General features: G+C 38.4%; 2 protein-coding genes and 1 long non-coding RNA gene across 6 annotated transcripts in view; 2 read left to right on the forward strand and 1 right to left on the reverse strand.

Annotated features, from left to right (window-relative positions):
• Positions 1 to 5178, reverse strand: part of LOC106013215 — an 8885-nt gene extending 3707 nt beyond the window's left edge. The window contains exon 1 of the long non-coding RNA XR_001185279.2: positions 4712 to 5178. This is a non-coding gene — a long non-coding RNA (uncharacterized LOC106013215). The remainder of the gene's footprint in view (positions 1 to 4711) is intronic.
• The window catches only part of LOC101845577, a 68756-nt gene continuing 62017 nt past the window's right edge, over positions 1501 to 8239 (forward strand). Inside the window, exon 1 of one of the 4 annotated variants that reach the window (XM_013088318.2) lies at positions 1501 to 2451. The gene's annotated coding sequence lies outside the window, so the exon portion shown is untranslated. The remainder of the gene's footprint in view (positions 2452 to 8239) is intronic. The other 3 variants (XM_005108817.3, XM_035972518.1, XM_013088321.2) reach the window with 3 other exon arrangements.
• LOC101845957 overlaps positions 2544 to 8239 on the forward strand; it is a 54529-nt gene continuing 48833 nt past the window's right edge. The window contains exon 1 of the mRNA XM_005108818.3: positions 2544 to 2631. The gene's annotated coding sequence lies outside the window, so the exon portion shown is untranslated. The remainder of the gene's footprint in view (positions 2632 to 8239) is intronic.

Here is an 8239-nt window from a genome sequence, read left to right on the forward strand (position 1 = left end):
GGGGTAGGTAAGATCTCCTTAAAATATCCTTCTCACACAAGGGTGGAACATCTCGGTGGTCCTGTGTGCAAATTGTGCAAGTTAAAGATCCACTGGTGGTCCAAAATCGATAAGAGTAGGCTTCAGCCGCCACCCAGGCCAAATTCAAGATTAATTCCTACCAAATTGAAACATGTAATGTTTAACGTGTCCCGAGGACTCAATAATGACCTTATGCAGTTGAGAGCGCTGTAAAACACGAGCCAAAACAAAAATAATACACCAAATAATTGCCTCCCCCTCCTTCATAAGAGCCCTAGCATCACCCACAGAATACGCCATCAGCACGCATTGAGTGACAGCAGTAGTCTTATTGTTCGCAATGTCGCCAAGAGGATCTGCTGCGTAACGTGTAAAATTCCATTGACACCAAGTTATCCAGCTGACAAACACCACAAACAAGCACGGTTTACAGGCCTACGTATAGCCGGGTAAACATGTTCTGAGATCATGTCATGTCAGTGGTCATAATTAATATGTGCTCACAGAGATTTGAGATCACAATAAGAACACATAGCTACATATTCCCACCAGAGACAGCTACGCCAGTCTACACATATAAAGGATTCACACAAGGTCTTCTGCCAGATGATATTACGCCATCATGAAAAACTGATTAGGGACAGAATGACACACCCACAAAGATATGGGAAAAGATGTTAAAAAAATAATGAAAACAATCATCTCCCTGAATCAATGAGAGTGTGGGCACCATGACGTAAAAACAGTCAATTTTTAAATGTCCTTTGTCTAAACACACTCTGTCACTGTCACCCACTTAATTGTCTCCCTCCGCTCCCCCCCTCACCACCACCAGGGGAAAACAAACAATACCTCATTACAGTAAGGCCTAATATCTTTCTGTTTACAATTTGTAGCCCACGTTTGAGTACAATTATGTTTCCCACAATCGGTCAGTAGGTTGCTGCATTGTGTATGCATATATAATGCGTGTTTGTTTTTGACGAGATCTAACTGATTCCATCCATTCGGCCGCTGACAGCGGCTCTGAGTTTTTCCGCTGCCACCATTCGGCCGCTGTGAGCGGCTCAACGAAATCCGAAACAAAGGTGCACTTTTTAACATAGTTCCTACTTTTTAAGTTGTCGAAAGGAAGTAGAACATGTAAACAAACCTGACCTCAATCTCTGAGCGCCAATATCGATCGAAACTCCGCGAAATTCTTGCAAAAATCGTTGTTTTGTTGTTGCGATGTAGGTTAGATCTAAGGGTAAACAAAACGGAACCTGGTATAATAAAAAGGCTCTTCAAAGGAAGATATTCAACTAAATTTGTGAAATTCTTGGATAAATGTGTGCTAGGGTGATATCGCTACAATGTCAATGTTGTGTTGATTCCTATGGATTAAAAAAGGACTTGTAGAGCTGAAAAAATGCGGTAAGTTGAAATTTTCGGAGAGCTGTTGCGCAATTTTTTTTTCTCATTCGTTTTTGTCAGAAGGAAAATGTAATACAAACAGATTATAGGTCATTGTTATTGATATAAACAGATTTTTATATTTATTCCCATCAGTTTGGTATGACAATACCTTCTATTAGAGTGACTTAGAGCTTCACAGTAATGCATTAAATAGATGCACCCCAGGTCTAAAACTGAGCAGGGAAAAATAACTCTGTCCAGAGCCCGAAAAAATCATGGATGGAATCAGTTAAACGACAACTGCAACAAAAAGCAAAAAACCCCAAAAAACAAACAAAAAAACTAGGCCGTCAATGTGAGCTCAACGCTCCATACACAATGAAGACCTGAAGGTGTTGCGAGAGACGCGCAGCGTGACAGCGCTGTTTCTAAACCTCTCGAAGATGGCGGCGCCGTGAGCTGAGTGGGCTCGCGCTACCTCGCTTCTTTACGTAGGTGACGTCACAGCCGATACCTCTAGACAATTATAATTAAATACTCTCTGTGTACACTATAGGGGATAACTCTATGCGTCAGGGTCAGGAATAGCCTTGAAAACTAGAAAACAAGAAGTAGGTCCAGACTGCTCTTGGCAAGGGTAAATTAGATGTAGATTCTAGATCTAGATCTAAATCTAGATTCTAGATTTATACGAGCACTGCAACGTTCCGAAATTACCAGCAGCTTGATCGGAAGTGAAACCCAAGACGGGTGATGGTGAAACTGAAACTGAATGTTTTAGTTTAAACGAAAGTTGTCGACTTTGCGAGACTCATTCATCAAGCATGAGTTATCTGACCCTGGGAATTTCCTCGCGAAATACGTGTTTTTCTACGAATGGCGATTCGATGAGCAATCCCTGCAGACTGCAGAGTTGCATGGTAGGCCAATGAGTCCTACACCCGAGAATCTCCTTGCCCACACCGTACCTGCCAGCGGCGCTGACAAGTTAATACAATATTAGCCAGATAATTTTGAAATCTGATAAAAATTGTTAAGTATTATGAGCTGAAAAAATGCGCACTTTTTGATTTATTATCAAGCTTTTATTACTGTTGTTATTAATGTTATTGTTATTCCTAGATCTAAGTCTAGATCTAGATCTAGAGTCTAGATCTACTTTTCTTCGTCTTCTCGATCAGTACTTGCGAGTACCCAAGGCCCAAACCCAAGGTAAGTCCACTTTAGATATGGCCTTTCTTAGATATTTAGATTCTAGACTGAGAATGCTAAGCGAAGCTAGAAATGAGAATGTAGAATCTACTTAAGATCATAATATATTATAATACATATAAATCTAATAATGAATGTTCATGGCATTGGCATTGCTTGTGATTGTTCTGCTGTGTTAGAAGAATCTAGATCTAGATCTAGATCTAGATCTAGATCTAGTTTCAGTAGGTCCTACTCTTTCATCCTCTCATTAGATCTAGAATCTAGATCTAGAATCTAGATCTAGATCTAGGCCTCATATTATTTTATTATATTGTTTTGATCCTATAAATAGGCTACATGTATTGATGTGCCTTTGCCTTTGAGTTTTTGCTGGACAACTCTCAACAACAGTGCTGCTGTAGTGTAAGCTGACAAAATGCCCTTTTTTCTTCCGAGCAGTTTTAAGAATGGAAGTGGCTGTTTACTTGCCAGCATTGGCTATTCTCACCATGTTTTTCCTAATTTCTGAATACTTTCTATCCAGGGACGGTTTGTTAACTGGGCAAGACCGGCGGTGCCGGTCAAATTTTTGTCAGCTGGACTGTTGACAAGAGATTTATAGCTGATGATGATTTTCTTACAGTATTAAGTAAATCCAAACAAACATGTATCAACATTCAAAAGCACCTTGCCAATTTGAAGGCGCTCAAATAGAGAAGTGGGATTCACTGCTGTTTTGTCGCGACAGAACCTCATTCCTTCACGTTTGTTATAGCGCAGGTTCGTAACTTTAAATCGTCTCCGGTCAAGCCGTCGCGTCGCGGAACTTTGTTACGAGGCCTAAGCCTAAGCTTTCTCAGTCCCAGGCCACACAGCCCGCTCGACTGGCCTAGGTATTGGAGGCCTACCGCGTTCCCGGAGGGTCAATACGAAAAGCGGTGATAGACTATATAAGTGCATTGGTGCGGGTGATGGAGCATTCTCGCACTACTCACTAGACTGGTTTACAACGAACCTTACTTAAATGCAATACATTTTTGTTGTTGGAGCTTTTTTGTGAGAGTTTAAAGGCTCCTATAACAAAGGAAGGTCACACCAGTGACAGACTCAACATGAAAATGAATTACGTTTGCATTTTATCATAAAAAAGACCGTGGCACACTCGTGGAATAACTTTTGTTCTTCACTTGCAACATCGTTCTCGTTCTAGATATAACATGTTTCAACAAATATGAAAGAAAATAAATTTGACACACATACTCACACACACACACACACACACACACACAGACACACACACACATATATACAGTGGAAACCATATATAACAGGCCCGGAAATAACAGGGATCTGGTAATAACATTAACAGGGATGTTTAAAATCCCCGTTTTTTCCTACTCTTTGTCTCTATTAAAAGTTATCGGCAATAACAGGGCCTCATCGGAGCCCAACCGGTTATAGCAGGGACAAAGGCTCGTTAACAATGTGTAAAAAGTAAGAGAGAGAGAGAGGACGGACGATCGGTCGGCCTAGATCTAAGCCTACTTCTTTCATTATGGTCACCAACGATGTCAAGCGCAAGAGAAAAAGCCTTTCAATTGACAAAAAATACGAAATAATCCAGACTGTTGACAAAAAGCAAGCTCTACTGGCAGAGATTTGTCGTCAGTTCGACATTCCACAAGGGTCGATTCCCACTATTATCAAGGATAGAGAGAAGATAGTGGCAGCATACTCAAATGAAAAGTTTGCTCTGGATCGAAAGAAGATGAGACGATGTAGATGCTCTGGACCAAGCTCTTCTGATGTGGTTTTAAGGACGCAAGGAGAAAGTCGGTGCCAAAACACCTGTTCGTGGGTACTTGTGGCTAGGGAAACTACCCATGAATAAGTACAGCTAGTTGAGCTAGATTAGTCCACAAATGCTCACTTTCCTTGCATTTCGGATTTAACAGGGATCGGATATAACAGGACTTTTTCTCTACTCCCACCATCCCTGTTATATCAGGTTTCCACTGTATATATTATATATAGGGAGAGAGAGAGAGAGAGAAAGAGAGAAATATATTATTATATGTAACTGAACACAATCCCTTACCTCTGAAAAAAGTCACTTCGCTATTTTTTTCCTTCGCCTGTCCTTCATTTGCTCCGCAAATATTTCATGAAGATATTTTGCAAGCCACATCAGCTTACGATAACAATATATCAAGATGGAATATCGCTGGAAAGTCCCACAAAATCGCCACTAATCAGTTTCTGCACAGTTTTTCAGTGGTTTCCTTTAAAAAAAACAACCTACCCAACAAGTAGTAGTAGTAGAATAGGCCAACAATGTCTCTCTGGAAGGTTACACACGAAGTGCAAAATTTCATGTAGGCTAACTGACTCTAGCATGTGGCAACATCTCTAGTGAAGTCTGGATGCCTGATGTGCTTCAGTTTGTGAAGCTTCAAATGAAACCTCTTTCACATGGTCATGGGTATGGTGAACAAAAGTTAAATACATGGAAAATGCAAAAATAGGGCCATCTCGAGCAGGGTTGGGTTGATTTAAATCAGTTGATTTTTTAAATTTAAATCAACTTGATTTTTAAAATAAAAATCAGTGATTTAAATCACTTTTAAAATTTTTTTATTTTTATTCGGTTTTTACACATTTCAACATTCAGAATTCCTTTCCTTGGTTTCATAAAACAGATATAAGGTTCAGTAGACTAATATAATCATGCTTAAAAGTCTGATTTCCCCCCTTTCACTGTAAAATAATACAGTATTCAATTTACTTTTTTTTTTCCATATATTGAAATCAGAGCTGGGTTGATTTAAATCAGTTGATTAAAAATTTTTTTTAATCAATTTGATTTAAAAAATAAAAATCAGTGATTTAAATCACTTTTCAAAAAAATGTATTCAGTTTTTACATATATTTAAACTTTCAGAATTCCTTTCCTTGGTTTTATTTTAAACGGATATATATAAGGTTTAGTAGACTAATATAATCATGCTTAAAAGTCTGCTTTCCCCCCGTCACTGTAAAATAATACAGTTCTCAATTTACTTTTTTTCATAATTGAAAACCAGGGTTGGGTTGATTTAAATCTGGTCGATTTAAATCAGTTGATTTTTTTAAATTTAAATCAACTTGATTTTAAAAATAAAATTCAGTGATTTAAATCACTTTAAAAAATGTTTTCTGTTTTTACATCTTTAAACATTCAGAATTCCTTTCCTTGGTTTTATAAAACAGATATAAGGTTTAGTAGACTAAAATTGCTTAAAAGTCTGTCACTGTAAGTAGTAAAATAATACAGTATTCAATTTACTTTTTTTTCATAATTGAAATTAGCATTTTCTTTTTCTTTTTAGACAAACACAAGCGCGTGCTCACACACACACTGTAATAAAAATAAAATGCAAGTTTATCTATGCATAATTACCCCCCCCCCCCCCCCTTCCTTTTAGACTGACATTTTCTTCATTTTTCGTCTGTAGCCATAATTCACTGATATTATATATAGCAGATTAAGGCTTTCTAAAATTGCAGTTGCTTAAATTAATCATTAGTTAAAATAAAGACAATGCATTTTGCACTAAAAGAACATACTTTTAGCCACCAAAAATCCCAAACTGTGTCGACATTTTTTTTTAAATAAAAAAAATAAAAAAAATCCGATTTAAATAAAAAAAATCGATTTTTTTTATTTTTATCAAAAAAATCACCAACCCTGATCTCGAGTTCTGCTGAGCAAGACAAATGTATTATAATTATCTTTACTCTTTGCAACATTGCCAATGACTGTCAGGGTCCATTGTTTGATAAAATGATTGTTATTTTGCATCTCCCTTTTTGGCTGGCATAACCACTTTTACTGCCCCATCCCCTACACTTTCTTCCCATGTTCAAATGTTGCTCACACGGTTCACTGCGCTGAAACTGAGACGTCAGCTGAAAACTTTTTCACAGTAACAGTAGATTCTAGTAATAGTAACAATAACATTCAAGATGAAAGAAAACTAGAATCTGGGCTGAACACTAAAAACATAATATAAGCACAAATTTAATCCTTAGAATCGAGTGAAGAGAAAATACATCCAAACGAAAAAAACGTGTACACCCAAGAGGACTGAATTGAACAATGAAGAGGCTAGGAGATTAGACAGACTAGACAGCTACACATATTACTATTACACTATCGGCACGCAAAAACATAATGCAAAAATGTTCCATCACCTGAATACGTATTAGTATTAGAACATCTGCCTATCGCCGCTTTTCGCATTGATCCTCGATAAGATAAGAACCAGTCTCGAGGCAAGCCTTTCAAGATAAGGTCGTCCACCCCGGCCTCCAATGCCGGAGCCAAACGTCCGAGATATATGGCCTGACTGAGAAAACCTAGTATGAGGCCAAACCAAACACAACGTCAGTCCCCTGGATAAATCCATAGACTGCTCTCTGAGCGAATAGGGCAATCCTTAATTGCCAAATTGGCCTTTTTGTAGCTTACAAAATTAAGAATGAGAACGTCTTGAGCAGCACAGACACATGTATTATTTTATCAGCAAAATTTATCATTCAGCCTTTCTCAAACTACTATCAGAACATTTATTGTCAAGCATGGCACTAATCTTTTTTGTTTATTGACTTTTTAACCACCTATAGTTCCTGTTTGGCATTTACTCTTCGTTTTTTTCCCCTTTAATAACATACCTGGCCCATAGGAGTCTGGCCGGCGAAAGGAGGAATCGTCTAGTGAAGGTATAGGAGAATTTTAATGAGGAGCGATAGGCACTCAGCTGTCAGAGTCTGGGCCGAAAACAATAAAAGCCTTCCCCCTTCCTTCCCTCCCCTTTTCCACCGTCACCCCAGCTAGACACCAAGTTCTATAATTAGCATTTGACACACTTCCCCACTTTGTTACAACACAGTGTTCTGTTCTGAGAACTGAGAAGTGCGATGAAGAACATTTGATAAAATAATGATCGGAAACTGTTGTGTGCTAACTTTGTCTGTCCAGCTTTGTATAGTATCTGATTGTAGACTTGATCTGCTTGGGACAGCGGCACTGGTACAGTATCAATAGACTTTTTGTCATCATACAGGACAGTTCTCATTACATATTTAACGGGTCCAGTGCACATCGATATTTTGTGTATGGGTGAAGAAAGTACGAGTAAAGTACTGGAGGCCAGGACCAGCAGTTTATTGCCTCTCACTTTCAGTTTGTTTTCTTACCTAGTAGTGTTTCTTTTTCTGTGCCGATCAAGTCAGTTTCTTTTAATCTCAGTAACTTCCATCATAAGTTATTCATAATATTGTTTCTTGACTTAAACGCATATTTTGCTCTCTCACATTATACAGTGGAAACCATATATAACAGGCCCGGAAATAACAGGGATCCGGTAATAACAGGGATGCTTAAAATCCCCGTTTTTCCAACTCTTTGTCTCTATTAAAAGTTATCGGCAATAACAGGGCCTCATCGGAGCCCAACCGGTTATAGCAGGGACAAAGGCTCGTTAACAATGTGCAAAAAGTAAGAGAAAGAGAAAGAAAGAGAGAGAAAGAGAGAGAGAGGGAGAAAGAGAGAGAGGGAGAGAGAGAAAGAGAGAGGGAGAGAGAG

This window comes from Aplysia californica, unplaced genomic scaffold (genome assembly GCF_000002075.1).
Source record: "Aplysia californica isolate F4 #8 unplaced genomic scaffold, AplCal3.0 scaffold00723, whole genome shotgun sequence".
Taxonomy (NCBI): Eukaryota; Metazoa; Mollusca; class Gastropoda; order Aplysiida; family Aplysiidae; genus Aplysia; species Aplysia californica.